Source organism: Muntiacus reevesi, chromosome 3 (genome assembly GCF_963930625.1).
Source record: "Muntiacus reevesi chromosome 3, mMunRee1.1, whole genome shotgun sequence".
NCBI classification, from domain to species: domain Eukaryota; kingdom Metazoa; phylum Chordata; class Mammalia; order Artiodactyla; family Cervidae; genus Muntiacus; species Muntiacus reevesi.
The window spans coordinates 250,932,957-250,951,674 of record NC_089251.1 but is presented as its reverse complement, the minus strand read 5'-3'; the positions used below and the strand labels follow the sequence as shown (position 1 = coordinate 250,951,674).

General features: G+C 40.2%; 1 protein-coding gene across 1 annotated transcript in view; it reads left to right on the top strand.

Annotated features, from left to right (window-relative positions):
• The window catches only part of PDE11A (phosphodiesterase 11A), a 426,109-nt gene that overhangs the window by 169,010 nt on the left and 238,381 nt on the right, over positions 1-18,718 (top strand). The window lies entirely within an intron of this gene.

Below are 18,718 nucleotides of genomic sequence, written 5' to 3'. Positions count from 1 at the left end.
TTTTCTTTAGTGTTTTAGTCAATCAATCTTAACTGACTTTGTCAATGGCATTTTCCACTAGACTGAAAAAAATAAGATTGTTCCATAGCTAGCTGCTGTCAACATTAGGAACTACTTAGTCCTATGAACTGAATATCCCCTGCTTAATGTTTTTCCATTCCATGAATCTGTCTAAGCAATTCCTATCACTTCCCTCGGTTCTTTTCTTTTCAAGCCCATATAGTTACTATTATCTCTATTTCTTGGTGTGCTTAGTCGAGGAAAGCAAGAATGTAGACACTTTAATCTTCTGTCCTGAGGCGCTGTCTCAGCACTGGTGTTTACATGTGTTCTGTCTCATGGATTATCCTGACGGCTGGCAGCTATTTTGTGTTCAGAACACCATGAAGTACTTTATAGCTGAGCCTATCAGCATGAGGCTGGCTTATTTTCTAAACCATGAAGCACAAGCTCCACTTGTTTTCCAATGTGTTCCTTAACTTCTTGGTTCTCTTGTGAATACACATACAATTAAGCCATTGAACTAGGTGATCTTCCTGAATCCAGCACTTCAGGAAGAGATGAAGGTGGTAATGGCCATCTGAGAGTTCTGAAACAGTCTCAAAGTGGATGGTAAAAATTGCTTCAGGCTTTCCTTTCTGCTTCACTTTCTTTTCCATTTCCCTGTCTTGCTTTCTTTAACGTTCCTTCTCCCTTTAAGGAAACCAACTTAAAGCCTATTTGATTTTTGTTCCAAGTTCTTTTTTCTAGAGTGCAAAATGAAAGGCATCTAAAAGAATTTTGGTTATTACCCCAACAATCATTGTTTTGTATATATGTATGTATATACATAGGTATATACTCACATCATTAATCATTATTATATCATATTATGTCTTTGTGTATATTGACTCATTAGCACTTATATGTCAATATATTAACTCAACTCACATTATTAATCATTTATATATGTTAAGCATACATATGTGTATATATATATGTGTGTGTGTGTGAATAGAGATATATGTATATGTATAAGCCAACTCCTGAAGTTTAGTCCCCACTGCCCATCTCTGCCACAAGCTGCCCCAAATATTTGCCACTTCTGAGATTTACTGTTTCAGTTAATAGAACCATTATGTAATAAGTAACTGAAACTAGAAACTGCAGAGTAATCTCTGAGTGTTTCTTATCATTTACATTCAATTGCCTCAAAGTTCTGTTGCTTCTACATTGAAGCATCAGTTCTAGCCTCTCCTTCCCAGACATTCTACCACTATCTTTACTCTGACTTTGATAGTCTCTCCTGGAAATTTTCCTGTGCACTTGCTTTTTCACTTGCAGACAGAACACTCTTCCTTTTTTTATCAGTTCTTAATATGACTTCTAGTTATATTTCCAAAACATACATTTGCCTCTCTCATGCCTCAAAACATTTGATAATTGTTTGTTGTCTACACAATAAAGTTCAAACTGCTCAACATTCAAGGTCTAAAACCTCTGCTGCCAACTTAACTTTTGACTTTCCTTTCTGGTCCTCAGCTTCACTCTATCCTTGTCCCTCCTCCCCGTGGTCAGTTGATGCTTGTATTGACTCTGTATTTTTGCATATGTTGTTCCTGTGAGAGATATAATGTACCAGACAATTGAGATATTTCATCTGGGCTGTTGCAATAGGAAGAACACTCATTTATGAGGAACATCTCAAAAGAAAGGGAGCCTGGGGTCTTTCAGATGCATATAGACAAAGAAGTTAGGTGCATCATTTGTGCAGTGTAGACGAGTCATGAGGAATGATAGAGACAGGTCTTATTTTGAAATGTTCTAGGGTGGAGTGGTTCGTCAAGGTTAGCCAAATCCTGAAGACAAGGCAGTGGAAGTATTTCTTTATCATTATGCCATTTTGGGGGAGCAGGGCTCAGGTAAAGTTCAACACTGTCACTTCTGTACTGACTGTTCTTTGCAAATCCCACTTCCCCCATCTCTTACTGGGTTTTCTTCCTTTAGCTCAGTGCTTTGAAGGTTGATCCATATGTACTGAATCACTTGGATTTTTTTGCCCTCTGACTTTCGGGTGAGTTTGATAAACAGGAGGAATCAACAGAAGATTTAAGAGCTGAAGGAGAGAGAGATTTGAGGTAGTTATTCTCCTTGTCCTTTTCTCTGCCAGTTGTGGAGGTGGTTGGATTCTTCCAAGGCCCATCACACCATGGCCCCATTTCCTCCAGGTCACCAATGACCTTATCCCCTCCCTCCTTCACTCCCTCCTGTGTCTCCTCAGAGCTAAGGGTGTTAACGACTCTCTGTCTAATCCCAGAGAAACTCACCATTCCTTATTGGTTTCTTTACCTCTTCCCTTTATTGAATTAGTTTCAGTTAAAACATTTTGAGTGTCCTCTCTGTTTTCTGGCAAAACCTTGAATGATTTGGTCCCTCAACCTGGAAAAGTTCATCCACTTTTCAGCCTAGAGTATATCTGCTCCCGCTTTAAGACGTATTTCACGTGGAAATTTCTCCAGCACCCTCTTCTGTGCACTTGTAGAATTTTGACCATGATTTGTGGTGTGATTATATCTTTGTGAACAGTCTCCCCCTCTGTACTATGTTGTGAGTACAAGGGAAGGACATAATTTCTGCCCGTTGGTATTTCCAGACCCTATCACAATGCCTGGTACCATAAGTATTTGGTAAGTGTTCATTGGCTGAATAAATGACTAAATTACTTCATCATCATAATGAGGGATTTATAAAGAAAGATGGCAGTGAGCGATCATTTAATTCATTCTTTTGCCCTATATGTTAGTCCTCTTGTGGAGAAAAAAAGAAAGTAAAATAACTCAGTTCAGTTCAGTTCAGTCGTTTAGTTGTATCCAACTCTTTGTGACCCCATGGACTGGAGCACGAAAGACCTCCCTGTCCATCACCAACTTCCGAAGCTTACTCATACTCATGTCCATTGAATCAGTGATGCCATCCAACCTTCTCATCCTGTATCGTCCCCTTCTCTTCCTGCCTTCAATCTTTCCCAGCATCAAGTTCTATTCAAATGAGTCAGTTCTTTGCATCAAGTGGCCAAAGTGCTGGACTTTCAGTTTCAGCATCAGTCCTTCCAATGAATATTCAAGACTGAGTTCCTTTAGGATGGGTCTCCTTGCTATCCAAGGGAATCTCAGGAGTCATCTCCAACACCACAGTTGGAGCATCAGTTGTTCAGTGATCAGCGTTCTTTACAGTCCAACTCTCACATCCATATAAGACTACTGGAAAAACCATAGCTTTGACTAGACAGACCTTTCTTGACAAAGTAATGTCTCTGCTTTTTAATATGCTGTCTAGGTTGATCATAACTTTCCTTCCAAGAGCAAGCATCTTTTAATTTCATGGCTGCAGTCACCATCCACAGTGATTTTGGAGCCCCCCAAAATAAAGTCTGTCACTGTTTCCACATCTATTTGCCAAGAAGTGATGGAACCAGATGCCGTGATCTTAGTTTTCTGAATGTTGAGCTTTAAGCCAACTTTTTCACTCTCCTCTTTCACTTTCACTTTCATCAAGAGGCTCTTTAGTTCTTTTTCACTTTCCTCTATAAAGGTGGTATCATCTGCATATCTGAGGTTACTGATATTTCTCCTGGAAATCTTGATTCCAGCTTTTGCTTCTTCAAGCCCAGCGTTTCTCATAATGTGCCCTGAGTGTAAGTTAAATAAGCAGGGTGACAATATACAGGCTTGACGTACTCCTTTTCCTATTTGGAACCAATCTGTTGTTCCATGTCCAGTTCTAACTGTTGCTTCCTGACCTTCATACAAATTTCTCAGGAGACAGGTCAGGTGGTTTGGTATGCGCATCTCTTTCAGAATTTTCCACAGTTTGTGGTTATCCACATAGTCAAAGGCTTTGACATAGTCAATAAAGCAGAAGTAGATGTTTTTCTGGAACTCTCTTGCTTTTTCGATGATCCAACAGATGTTGGCAATTTGATCTCTGGTTCCTCTGCCTTTTCTAAATCTAGCTAGAACATCTGGAAGTTCATGGTTCATGTACAGTTGAAGCCTGGCTTGGAGAATTTTGAGCATTACTTTGCTAGTGTGTGAGATGAGTGTGGTAGTTTGAACATTCTTTGGCATAGCCTTTCTTAGGGATTGGAATGAAAACTGACCTTTTCCAGTCCTGTGGCCACTGCTGAGTTTTCCAAATTTGCTGGCATATTGAGTGCAACACTTTCACAGCATCATCTTTCAGGATTTGAAATAGCTCAACTGGAATTCCATCACCTCCACTAGTTTTGTTCATAGTGATGCTTCCTAAGGCCCACTTGGCTTCTCATTCAAGCATGTCTGGCTCTAGGTGAGTGATGACACCATCATGATTATCTGAGTCATGAAGATCTTTTTGTATAGTTCTTCTCTGTATTTTTGCCACCTCTTCTTAATACCTTCTGCTTCTGTTAGGTCCATACCATTTCTGTCCTTTATCGAACCCATCTTTACATGAAATGTTCCCTTGGTATCTCTAATTTTCTTGAAGGGATCTCGAGTCTTTCCCATTCTGTTGTTTTCCTCTATTTCTTTGCACTGATCACTGAGGAAGTCTTTCTTATCTCTCCTTGCTGTTCTTTGGAACTCTGCATTCAAATGGGAATATCTTTCCTTTTCTCCTTTGCCTCTTCTTTTCTTTTCACAGCTGTTTGTAAGACCTCCTCAGACAACCATTTTGCCTTTTTGCATTTCTTTTTCTTGAGCATAGTCTTGATCACTGCCTCCTGTACAATGGTATGAACCTCCATCCATAGTTCTTCAGGCATTCTGTCTAATCTAATCAGATCTAATCCCTTCAATCTATTTGTCACTTCCACTGTGTAGTAGTAAGGGATTTGATTTAGGTCATACCTGAATAGTCTAGTGGTTTTCCCTACTTTCTTCAATTTAAGCCTGAATTTGGCAATAAGGAGTTCATGATCTGAGCTAGAGTCAGCTCACAGTCTTGTTTTTGCTGACCGTATAGAGCTTCTCCACCTTTGGCTTCAAAGAATATAATCAATCTGATTTCAGTGTTGACCATCTGGTGATGTCCATGTGTAGAGTCTTCTCTTGTGTTGTTGGAAGAGGGTGTTTGCTACGACCAGTGCGTTCTCTTGGCAGAACTCTATTAGCCTTTGCCCTGCTTCATTCTGTACTCCAAGGCCAAATTTGCCTGTTACTCCAGGTGTTTCTTAACTTCCTACTTTTGCATTCCAGTCCCCTATAATGAAAAGGACATCTTTTTTCAGTGTTCTAGAAGGTCTTGTAGGTCTTCATAGAACCGTTCAACTTCAGCTTCTTCAGCGTTACTGGTCAGGGCATAAACTTGGATTACTGTGATATTAAGTGGTTTGCCTTGGAAACAAACAGAGATCTTTCTGTTGTTTTGGAGATTGCATCCAAGTACTGCATTTCAAACTTTTATTTATTTTTTTTTTTACTGTGATGGCTATTCCATTTCTTCTAAGGGATTCTTGCCCACAGTAGTAAATATAATGGTCATCTGAGTTAATTTCACCCATTCCAGTCCATTTTAGTTCGCTGATTCCTAAAATGTTGATGTTCACTCTTGCCGTCTCCTGTTTGACCACTTCCAATTTGCCTTGACTCATGGACCTAACATTCCAGGTTCCTATGCAATATTGCTCTTTACAGCATCAGACCTTGCTTCCGTCACCAATCACATCCACAACTGGGTGTTGTTTTTGCTTTGGCTCCATCTCTTCATTCTTTCTGGAGTTATTTCTCCACTGATCTCCAGTAGCATATTGGGCACCTATCAACCTGGGGAGTTCACCTTTCAGTGTCCTATCTTTTTGCCTTTTCATTCTGTTCTTGGGGTTCTCAAGGCAAGAATACAGAAGTGGTTTGCCATTCCCTTCTCCAATGGTCCACATTTTGTCATACACAGAAAAATACACAAAAGAACTTTACAAAAAAGATCTTCACGACCCAGATAATCATGATGGTGTGATCACTCACCTAAGCCAGACATCCTGGAATGTGAACTCAAGTGGGCCTTAGGAAGCATCACTATGAACAAAACTAGTGGAGGTGATGGAATTCCAGTTGAGCTATTTCAAATCCTGAAAGATGATGCTGTAAAAGTGCCAGCAAATTTGGAAAACTCAGCAGTGGCCACAGGACTGGGAGGGGTCAGTTTTCATTCCAATCCCTAAGAAAGGCAATGCCAAAGAATGCTCAAACTACCACACAATTGCACTTATCCCACACGCTAGCAAAGTAATGCTCAAAATTCTCCGAGCCAGGCTTCAACAATATGTGAACCATGAACTTCCAGATGTTCAAGCTAGTTTTAGAAAAGGCAGAGGAGCCAGAGATCAAATTGCCAACATCTGTTGGATCATCGAAAAAGCAAGAGAGTACCAGAAAAACATCTATTTCTGCTTTATTGACTATGCCAAAGCCTTTGACTGTGTGGATCACAATAAACTATGGAAAATTCTGAAAGAGATGGGCATACCAGACCACCTGACCTGCCTCTTAAGAAACCTGTATGCAGGTCAGGAAATAACAGTTAGAACCAGACATGGGACAACAGACTGGTTCCAAATAGGAAAAGGAGTACGTCAAGGCTGTATATTGTCACCCTCCTTATTTAGCTTATATGCAGAGTACGTCATGAGAAATACTGGACTGGAAGAAGCACAAGCTGGAATCAAGATTGCTGGGAGAAATATCAATAACCTCAAATATGCAGATGACACCACCCTTATGGCAGAAAGTGAAGAAGAACTAAAAAGCCTCCTGATGAAAGTGAAAGAGGAGAGTGAAAAAGTTGGCTTAAAGCTCAACATTCAGAAAACTAAGATCATGGCATCCGGTCCTGTCACTTCATGGCAAATAGATGGGGAAACAGTGGCAGATTTTATTTTTGGGGACTCCAAAATCACTGCAGATGGTGACTGCAGCCATGTAATTAAAAGACACTTGCTCTTGGAAGGAAAGTTATGACCAACCTAGACAGCATATTAAAAAGCAGAGACATTTCTTTGCCAACAAAGGTCCATCTAGTCAAGGCTATGGTTTTTCCTATAGTCATATATGGATGTGAATGTTGGGCTCTAAAGAAATCTGAGTGCTGAAGAATTGATGCTTTTGAACTGTGGTGTTGGAGAAGACTCTTGAGAGTCCCTTGGACTGCAAAGTTCCTTGGACTGATTTCCTGAATATTCATTGGAAGGACTGATGTTGAAATTGAAACTCCAGTACTTTGGCCACCTATTGTGAAGAGCTGACTCATTTGAAAAGACCCTGATTCTGGAAAGTTGGAAGGCAGGAGGAAAAGGGGACAACAAGCATGAGATGGTTGGATGGCATCGCCAACTTAATGGACATGAGTTTGAGTGAACTCTGGAAGTTGGTGATGGACAGGGAGGCCTGGCGTGCTGCAGTCCATGGGGTCGCAAAGAGTCAAACATGACTGAGTGACTGAATTGAACTGATCTGAATTGTTCATGGGGTTCTCAAGGCAAGGATACTGAAGTGGTTTGCCATTCCCTTCTCCAGTGGACCATGTTTTGTCAGAACTCTCCACCATGACCCGTCCGTCTTGGGTGGCCCTGCAGTGCATTGCTCACAGTTTCACTGAGTTAGCTGTGGCCCAAGTGATCAGATTGGTTAGTTTTCAGTGATTGTTATTTTCAGTCTCTGCCCTCTGATGGAGAAGGATAAAAGGCTTATGGAAGCGTCCTGTAGGGAGAGACTGACTGAAGGGGAAACTGGGTCTTGTTCTAATGGGCAGGGCCATGCTCAGTAAATCTTGAATCCAATTTTCTGTTGAAGGGCGCGGCTGTGTTCCCTCCTGTTATTTGACCTGAGGCCAAACTATGGTGCAGGTAATGAGGATAATGATGACCTCCTTCAAAAGGTCCCATGCACTCACTGCTACACTCAGTGCCTCCAGCCCTGCAGCAGGCCACTGCCGACCCACGCCTCCGCCAGAGACTCCTGGACACTCACGGGCAAGCCTGGGTCAGTCTCTTGTGGGGTCTCTCACAAGGTTCTGTTTGTGCCCTCCAAGAGTCTGCTTCCCCAGTCCTGTTTAAGTTCCAGCAGCTCTATGGTGAGTTAGTGACCTCCTCCAAGAGGGCTTATGCCATACCCAGGTCTACTGCACCCAGAGCCCCTGCTCCCGCAGCATTCCACTGCTGACCTGTACCTCCTCAGGAGACACCCAAACACAGTTCTGGCTCAGTCTCTATGGGGTCTCTGGGTCCTGGTGCGCACATGGTATGTTTGAGCCCCCTGAGCATCTCTGGAGGGTATGGGGTTTGATTTAAGGAAAGTATAACCCCAAAAATGGTGATTACTTATTTGATCAGTTGTATTTTCTTTTTGGTAACAGGAATATCTGTTTGAGCATAGCATTTTTTTTAAGTTGTTTTTAAATTTAAAAATGAAGAAAACAGAGAAACCAGGCCAACTAGTGCTTGACAAATATGCAAATCAAAAAGTCTTCTGTCCATGGAATTTTTCCAAAGAACAGTCAGAGATGCTTGGGGATATTTTGTTTACTTTGTGTACTGCCTTCCCCGGGGGCTGTAATGCCTAGGGCTGATCCACATCCAGAGGATCCTGGAACTGTGTTCAATTTCATTGACCTATAAGCCACTTATGATGTTTCTCTTGTAAGATTCCCTTTTTAGTGTATGTGTGCATTTATATATTTACTTAATCTACATTCATTTAGAGCATCTATAATAAAAATCAAAATTGGAATTAGAGAATAGATTTTTAAAATTTAGAAGCTAAGAACCATTCGAATTGTCCAAGTCAAGAATAAAACATGTACTTTATTCTCATTTGTTTGTGCTTTCATCTATTTTTTATTGGTCATAACCTCCATAGTGACACTACATATCCCATTAGATTGCATCAAAATTTTTTAGCTGTTTTTGCTGTTTCAGTTTTTTAACCCAGGTGTCTGACTATAAATAATTTTCAACTTGGGCACATTATATTTTTAACAAATTCCTTTTAAAAATATAAGTTGTTTGGCCATGGCTACCTAGAGTTTTGCTTTTCAAACAAAGATATTTTTGAAAGTGAAAGGGGCTACTTTTAATAATTGTCCCATGACAACAAGTTCAATCAGAGTGGGATGGTCCCATGACAACTGGGACATATGCATGTCCTCAGCTATACTCCCCAACACTCATCCTGGTGCCTAAAATTTCTATCATTACAGTGTTATTTCAAATGAAAAGATTTTTTATTCCAGGAATCTTCTTTCTGAACTAGAGATAAATTACATGGGAACACAGATATGTTAATCTATCATCAGCCATTAACAGCTTGGCAGAAAATAACCAGCTGACTTGTTTCAGAGATCAATCTGGACCAGAAGTTAGCAATTTTTTTTTCTGTAAAGAGCCAGCTGGTAAATATTGTCGACTTCATGGACCATGAGGTCTCTGCTCAACCCTACTGTCATAGCAAAAAGCAGCCATAGGTAATATTTAAATTAATGAGTGGGCTCTGTTAAAATAAAACTCTATTTTTAAAAACAGATAGGGGCCAGATTTGGCTTACAGTGTTTTTTTTGCCTACTGTGGCTCTGGAGGAATGGGAGGCAAGCAGGTGAGTTTATAGCTATATAAAACTGTATATATACAGAACTATAAAACTTCTTTGCCATTTATCTTGCTGTCCTCAAGACCAAGGCCCATGTGTTTGTTGCCTTAAGGGCTCAATATTCTGGTAACTTTGAGACTATAAACTTAATCTCAGATTGCCCTAATTTCAGAAAATCTGTGAGGGAGTTCCACTGGCATTCTTGTGTTCTTGAATATGTGATTTAGAGTAAGATTTCTGTGAAAAATCTTAAGATTTACTCCCGAATGTTTCTGAAGCCGTTTGCGGTCTGATGGTTTGGAACCTGACTAACGTTATGCACCGTGTGGAGCCAAGGATGGTGTTTTGCCACATCCTTGATCATATATGGCTGACAGTCAACAATGCGTTTGTCTTCAAAGCTTCATTGCTCTGTTTATATTTAATCACTGTCTTGATGAAACTTAACAAAGCTAGTGGAGGTGGTGGAATTCCAGTTGAGCTATTTCAAATCCTGAAAGATGATGCTGTGAAAGTGCTGCACTCAATATGCCAGCAAATTTGGAAAACTCAGCAGTGGCCACAGGACTGGGAGGGGTCAGTTTTCATTCCAATCCCTAAGAAAGGCAATGCCAAAGAATGCTCAAATTGCACTCATCTCACACGCTAGTAAAGTAATGCTTAAAATTCTCCAAGCCAGGCTTGAGCAATAAGTGAACTGTAAACTTCCAGATGTTCAAGCTGGTTTTTGAAAAGGCAGAGAAACCAGAGATCAAATTGCCAACATCTGTTGGATCATCGAAAAAGCAAGAAAGTTCCAGTAAAACATCTATTTCTGCTTTATTGACTATGCCAAAGACTTTGACTGTGTGGATCACAATAAACTATGGAAAATTCTGGAAGAGATGGGAATACCAGACCACCAGACCCACCTCTTGAGAAACTTATATGCAGGTCAGGAAACAACAGTTAGAACCAGACATGGAACAACAGACTGGTTCCAAATAGGAAAAGGAGTATGTCAAGGCTGTATATTGTCACCCTGCTTGTTTAACTTACATGCAGAGTACATCATGAGAAATGCCAGGCTAGATGAAGCACAAGCTGGAATCAAGACTGCTGGGAGAAATATCAATAACCTCAGATATACAGATGACACCACCCTTACGGCAGAAAGTGAAGAAGAACTAAAGAGCCTCTTGATGAAAGTGAAAGTGAAAGAGGAAAGTGAAAAAGTTGACTTAAAGCTCAACATTCAGAAAACTAAGATCATGGCATCTGGTCCTGTCACTTCATGGCAAATAGATGGGGAAACAGTGGCTGACTTTATTTTTCTGGGCTCCAAAATCACTGCAGATGGTACTGCAGCTATGAAATTAAAAGATGCTTACTCCTTGGAAGGAAAGTTATGATCAACCTAGACAGCATATTAAAAAGCAGAGACATTACTTTGCCAACAAAGGTCCATCTAGTTAAGGCTATTGTTTTTCCAGTGGTCACGTATGGATGTGAGAGTTGGACTATAAAGAAAGCTGAGAGCCAAAGAATTGATGCTTTTGAACTGTGGTGTTGGAGAAGACTCTTGAGAGTCCCTTGGACTGCAAGGAGATCCAACCAGCCCATCCTAAAGGGGATCAGTCCTGGGTGTTCATTGGAAGGACTGATGTTGAAGCTGAAACTCCAATTCTTTGGTCACCTGTTGCGAAGAGCTAACTCATTTGAAAAGACCCTGATGCTGGAAAAGATTGAGGGCAGGAGAAAGGGATGACAAAGGATGAGCTGGTTGAATGGCATCACCGACTCAATCATGAGTTTGGGTGGACTCCAGGAGTTGGTGATGGGTAGGGAGGCCTGGCATGCTGTGGTTCATGGGGTCGCAACGAGTCGGACATGACTGAGCAACTGAACTGAACTGAACTGAAGCCTGCTTCTCTTTTATTCTTGCATTGTTTGTTATCAGCTAATTGTTGTATTTCTCTTACCCACCATTTCAGATTCCCATCTATGCCTCTGAAAGATACTCTTTTACATAAGTTATTGGGAGTTACCAGTTTGCTCAGTGTTAAAGAATCTGCCTGCCAATGCATAAGAGACTCAGGTTCCATCCCTGGGGTCAGAAGATCCCCTGGAGTAGAAATTGGCAACCAGCTCCAGTATTCTTGCCTGTAAAATTCCATAGACAGAGGAGCCTGGTGGGCATGGGGTGTCCATGGGGTGGCAAAGAGTCGGTGGACTGAGCATGCACACATACACACACACAATGACCCATAATAGCTTTGTTCAACTGTAATTAACTTTACAGAAGCGAATTTATGTTATTTCATGTGTAAAAATATTTTTATATACTTCATACATTTTCCAAGTATGTAAGTACTTCATCTCCTTTTTGCTTATACTTTTACTCAATTAATTGCCAAAAGCATTTAAGGCAACCTTCAGCAAAAATACAAAAATTCATAGTGAACAAATATTTTCTGAGTGCATACTATATGCCAGACACATACTGGAATGAAAGGCAAACTTTCAAATCAAAAGGAAGATAGAGAAAGTAGATGTAAGTAAAATGAAACCAAATCAAGAAACTCAAAACCAAATTGTGCTGCAAGAAATGATACAACTTTGAACCTAGGGATTTTTTCTGAGCTTCTCAAAAGTCAAAGTAAAAGGTAAAAATGAATAGATTTTATAATTCCTTTGGCTTAGTAAAAGGGAAACATCAAGAAAATTTCCTCTGCTGTTTTTCAGAGTTAGGTTTCAGAGTGTCTGATCCCGATTCACAAATGTGAATTTTGAAAACATTTGCTTTCTCTTACAGTCTAATTTTCACTTTTAAATTTAATGTTTTTTTCCTCTTTAAAATATTAATTCTTAGGAATTCCCTGGCTGTCCAGTGGTCAGAGCTGCACACTGTCATTGCAGAGGGCCGTGCTTCCATCCCTGATTGGGGAACTAAGATCCCATAAGCCATTTGACACAGCCAGATGTTTTTATGAAATTAGTTCTTTTAAGTTTAGAGACCTTACTTTGTATCTCTCTATCTTTGCTATCCAGTACTTGATACGCATTGGACGATCAATATTTAGCCAAAGATTCATCAAAATTAGTATTATCCTCATTTTTCTTCTAAAGACACTAAGAACCTAAAAATCATAAAAGTTGTGAAGTTAGGGAACATAATCTATAGTACTGCTTTCACTTCTGATACCAATTACAAGCTCAGGAATTCTCAAGACCATGCTCAAACTCCATAATTTGCTAGAAGGGCTCACAGAATTCACTGAAAGCTGTTACACGTATGGTCATGGTTTATTATGAGAAAAAAATACAAATTGAAGTCAACCAAGGGAGAGGTGCATAGGCAGGCCCCAGAAAGGTCCAAAAGTGGTGCTTCCAGTTGTCATCTCTCCATGGAGTCATGGAGAACATTAACTTCTCCCAGCAGTGATATGAGACAACATGCATCAAATATTGCCAGCCAGAGAAGGTCACTCGAGCCTTGGCATCCAGAGTCTTAGCTGGGGCTTGGTCAGTAAAACCTGTTTAATCACCCACATGGCTGCCCTCTCTCTCCATGCCCTCTGGAGGTCAACTGATATCATGTGACCCAAAGCCTCCACCCTAAATCACATTGTTGATGTGGCTCAAAGCCACTATGCTAAGTTATGTTGCTATTGTCTGGCTGGCCCAGGGCACCCAGGTAAACAAAGACACTTTATCAAGGCTGGACATTCCAAGGACTTAGAGGTTACCTCCCAGGAGACAAGAGCAAAGACCAGACCTTTCTTTGGGTAAGCTTACTTCTTTCCTACGCACAAGGTCAACACCATGGTTAATGAATCCAATATCTGATGTTGACGAGGACACCATGGGCTGGTTTTATGGGGAACACAACTAGTACTTTACATGATCTAGAGTGCTAAAGTTGAAATAAGCATAATCCTTGATTTTCCCTTTACTCTTTAAAGACAAATTTAGAAAATAAAACCCTAAAATAAAATAAAATAATTGACCCTGTTTTTCTTTTGAGCATGTGATTTATGTTAGAATAAAAAGTTCAAGCATCTTAGAAAAAAAATTATTTCTTCCTTTTGGTAGTTTTAAAAAGCCGTCTTTTACATTTCAAGAGTTCTAACATTTCATTGAGGTCCTTGTTTATCTTATCCATTCTCTTTATGATTTTAAAGCTATAAATTACATAGCTTTAAGATTTTAGGATTTCATGTTACATTTCTTTTAAGCTTCTATCACTCAGAGGGTTTTTTTTTTTTAATTCTTAAAAGATCTTTATTCTTTTTTAATCTCTGGACATTTTTCAGGTTTATTTCTTAAGGTATAGAAAGCATCAGTTCACTTTTTATTCCAGGGAGCACTAATTTTGATGATCCAGGGCAAATTTAACTCCTTCTGTAAAATAAGCTCCATGCATGCAGGAATTTTTTTTTTCTTTTACTTTCACATGTGTAGCCCTGGTGCCTATTTCACTACTTGACAAATGCACTCAGTACATATTTGTTGTGTCAAATAGCAGTTTTCAAAAAGTTGAAAATCTAATCCTTGCAAAAAGCTAAAACAAGCATGTATCAAAGATGCAGTTAACTCACTCATGAGAGAAGTCAACAAGACAGTGGTCAGTTCTAAAATAGGCGCTGAAGGAATGCAGGCACAAGATTGCTGTGTGTGGTTGCTTGCTAAGCTGCTTCAGTCGCGTCTGACTGCTTGTGACCCCATGGACTGTAGCCCGCCAGGCTCCTCTGTCCATGGGATTCTCCAGGCAAGAACACTGCGGTGGGTTGCCACGCCCTCCTCTGGGGGATTTTCCTGATCCAGGGATCAAGCCCACATCTATTACTTCTCCTGTATTGGCAGACAGGTTCTTTACCACCTGTATCTTCCAGGGCTTCCCTGGTGGTTCAGATGGTAAAGAATCTGCCTGTAATGCAGGAGACCAGAGTTCAATTCCTAGATCAGGAAGATCCCCTGGAGGAGGGAATGGTTATCCACTCTCCAGTATTCTTGCCTGAAGAATCGCATGGATAGAGAAGCCTGGCAGACTATAGTCCATGGGGTTGCAAAGAGTTAGACATAACTAACACTTTCACTGTCTTCCAGGACAATAAAATTTTAAATTATGGGCTTATCTTTTCTTCTGCACAGAAGCCATTCCCATTTCTACTTGAATAAAATTCATTTGCATTGCTACAGGACACAAATCATTTTCATAATGTCAAGCTATTCTTTCTTGCTCCAGTGACTTCCTGAGTGACAGCATTCACCCTCCTTGTTTTGAACTTCTGTTCAGTTATTGCCCAGTTATTACTGGGTATCCATCCTCAGCATATGTGTTCAAACCACAAGCCTCATGATGATTTCCCTGTGTTTACTCCTTATCTCCTTTCCATGTAGACCAGTCACATTCAGATTACAAGGGGCAAACTTCCTGAATGCCACAAGTTACCCTCCGTATGACCCTCAATAAAGGCCTTTACCCAGGCGTCCTTGGTCTGCTCTCTTCCTTTTGTGACCTGTAGTGACCAAACTTTGAGCTTTGGGTGGCTTTCTGTGGTCTTTTGGGCATGCTATGCCCTCCTCTCCAGGACCTGTATGATAGATCATTTAGTTTCACATGCCTTTCTGAGTGTAATTTCTGTAGCCATGTTTAGAGTGAGCCTCAAAGGGGACTTACCTCCCCATTTACAATCCAGATGATATCAGTTTTTCAGAAATTAACCTCTATCCTTTCAGAATTGTAAAGTATTCTAATCAGTAGTAAAAATTAAGCCAAGTAAAGTTCAGGTATGACCTAAATCAAATCTGTTATGATTACACAGTGAAAATAATAAATAGATTCAAGGGATTAGATCTGATAGAGTGCCTGAAGAACTATGGATGGAGATTCGTGACACTGTATAGGAGGCAAAACCATCCCAAAGAGAAACGTGAGAAGGCATAGTGATTGAGGAGGCTTTACAAATAGCTGAGAAAAGAAGAGAAGTGAAAGGTAAGGGAGAAAGAGAAAGATATACCCAACTGAATGCAGAATTGCAGAGAGAGCAAGGAGAGATAAGAAAGCCTTTTTAAGTGAACAACGATTCTTGCCACTTCTACCTAATCTCTTCTGCTTCTGTTAAGTCATTACTCTTTCTGTCCTTTATTGTGCCCATCCTTGCACAATCCTTGTACCATCCTTGGTATTTCCAACTTTCTTGAAGAGATTTCTAGTCTTTCCTATTCTGTTATTTTTCTCAATTTCTTTGCATTTTTCACTTAAGAAGACTTTTTTATCTCTCCTTGCTCTCTCTGCAATTCTGCATTCAGTTGGACATATCTTCCTCTTTATCCCTTGCCTTTCACTTCTCTTCTTTCCTCAGCGATTTGTAAAGCCTCCTCAGACAAGCACTTTGCCTTCTTATATTTCTTTTTCTTTGGAATTGTTTTGGCCACTGCCTCCTGTGCAGTGTCACAAACCTCCATTCATAGTTCTTCAGACACTCTGCCTACCAGATCTAATCCCTTGAATCTGTTCATCACCTCCACTGTATAATCATAAGGGATTTGATTTAGGTTATAGCTGAATGACCTAGTGGCTTTCCCTACTTTCTTCAATTTAAGCCTGAATTTTGTAATAAGGAACTGATGATCTGAACCACAGTCAGTCTCCTGGTATTATTTTTGCTGACTGTATGGAGCATCTCCATTTTCATCTGCAATGAATATAATTAATCTGATTTAGGTATTGATCATTTGGTGATGTCCATGTGTAGAGTCATCCATGTATTGTTGGAAAGAGCTGTTTCCTATGACCACTGTGCTCTCTTAGCAAATCTCTGTTAGGCTTTGCCCTGCTTCATTTTGTACTCCAAGGCCAAATTTGCCTGTTTCTCCAGATATCTCTTGGCTTCCTACTTTTGCATCCCAATCCCCTATGATAAAAAGGACATCTTTCATTTTGGTGTTAGTTCTAGAAAGTGTTGTAGGTCTTCATAAAACCGATCAGCTTCAGCTTCTTCAGCATCAGTGGTTGGGGCATATACTTGGATTACTGTGATGTTGAATGGCTTGCCTTAGAAACAAACTGAGATCATACTGTTGTTTTTGAGATTACACCCAAGTTCTGCATTTTGTACTCTTTTGTTGACTATGAGGGCTACTTTGTTTCTTCTAAGGGATTCTTGCCCACAGTAGTAGATTTAATAGTCATCTGAGTTAAATTTGCCCATTCCCGTCCATTTTATTTCACTGTTTCCTAAGATGTCAATGTTCACGCTTGCCATCTGCTTGACCACAAACAATTTACCTTGATTCATGGACCTAACATTCCAGGCACCTATGCAGTATTGTTCTTTACAGCACTGGACTTTACTTTCACCACAAGATACACCCACAATTGAGTGTTGTTTCCACTTTAGCCCCGCTGCTTCATTCTTTCTAGAACTATTAGTAATTGCCTTCTACTCTTCCCTAGTAGTTTTTGCTGTGTAATAAATAAGCCCCAAATTGTTTATGCCTACAGATCTTGTACATTTGGAGAGGGAATAGTCAGGATGGTTTCCCTCTTCCTAGGATATCTGGGACTGCACTTAGAAAAATTTGGAGATCATGGGTAATTTAATGGCTGGGAACTAGAATCATCTGAAGGTTTGTTTGCTTGTATGTCTGGCACCTGGGCTGGAAGGGCTTAAAAACGAGCTGCTGACCAGAGCATCTACATGTGACTCCTCTGTATGGTTGCTTCCCTTTAAGCATCGTGTCCTGAGGGTAGTTGGGTCTCTTACATGGTGTCTCAGGACTCCAGGCACAAGTGTTCCATGCAGATGACACAGAAGCTGCAGTGGTTTCTATGACAACCTCAGAAGGCACATTTGATATCTCTTCTATATATTCTATTTGTTGTAGTGGTCTGAAGCCCACCTGGATTCAAGGGAGGAAGCATAGACCCTACCACTTGGTAGGAGGGTGGAAGAATGTGGAATAGGAGAGATTGCTGTGGCCATCTTGGAAAATGAAATTTGCCACAATGAGTGATTTTGTAGAGGCTTATTTCACATTAGCATATGAAATGAAATATGTCCTATAGTTGTGAAGGATATTTCCTTTTAGTTGAGCTATTGTCACTGTCCCGCATTTAACTAGTCACACGCAATTTTCTTTGTGATGGGCTTTTCTTTCATCTTTTTCCTAATGTTACATTTTCTTAGTCTGGGTTCATTACCTCACTGATAGAGCTGTTTTAATATTTAATCTATTCCCAGTTCCAAAATCATTTTCTCAAGTGCCCATCAATTCCTTATAAGTGGTTAATTTAAATGGCCTTTGAAGCATGACTGCATCTGGCTAAGGCAAATCTAAATGTCAGCCTTGGAAGCATCCAGTGACATTCAGATGACTCCTTTCAGTACAGGGAAAGGAGTCACGTGGTCTGTCTTGTCAAAAGAGGGCCAGAAATCGTGCCTTTCCCACTCCATATTTTTAGTGTTGTTGAAAAAAACTGGCACTCTAGAGGCATTCAGACCTGCTTTAATCCCAGTTGCCTCATTTAGTTGTGTGAAGCAGTGCAAGTTTCTTAAAAATTATGGGTTAGTTTCCTCATCTATATACTGAAGGTAAAAAATCCACATTTTATAGAGTTGTAACAGGGAAATTAAATAATCAAAGAAATCTTCTGATGTAGGGCCTAGTTTATATGAAGGACTTAATAATAGCTAATGATGAGTTTGTAATAGGGAAATTAAGTAATCAAAGAACTTTCTGATGTAGGGCCTGGTTTATAGGAAAGACTCAGTCATAGCTAATGATAAAAAACACTGCCTCTGCATTTTCTGTGCTCATAAATTCCCTGTCAGCGTAATAGGTCTTAATCAGGCTCTTGCACCAATCATGCCGGTTTCACTAGACAGAGGAGGGAGGAAGTATCCACACTAGAGATGATCTTTGAAGAAAGTGTCTTTTTAAAAGTTACCTTTTGCAGGTGGCAAAATAAAATTCACCTGAGAACAACCAGGGAGGGTAACTTTAGGAGCCTGGAGTTGATGGAGGGCAACCCTTTGAAAGATATTTTGTCTCTACCAGGTTCTCCATGGATGGAGAACTGGGTTGCTAAAAGGGCAGGAAAAAAATTATTTCAAACAAATGTCCCTTGGCCTGAC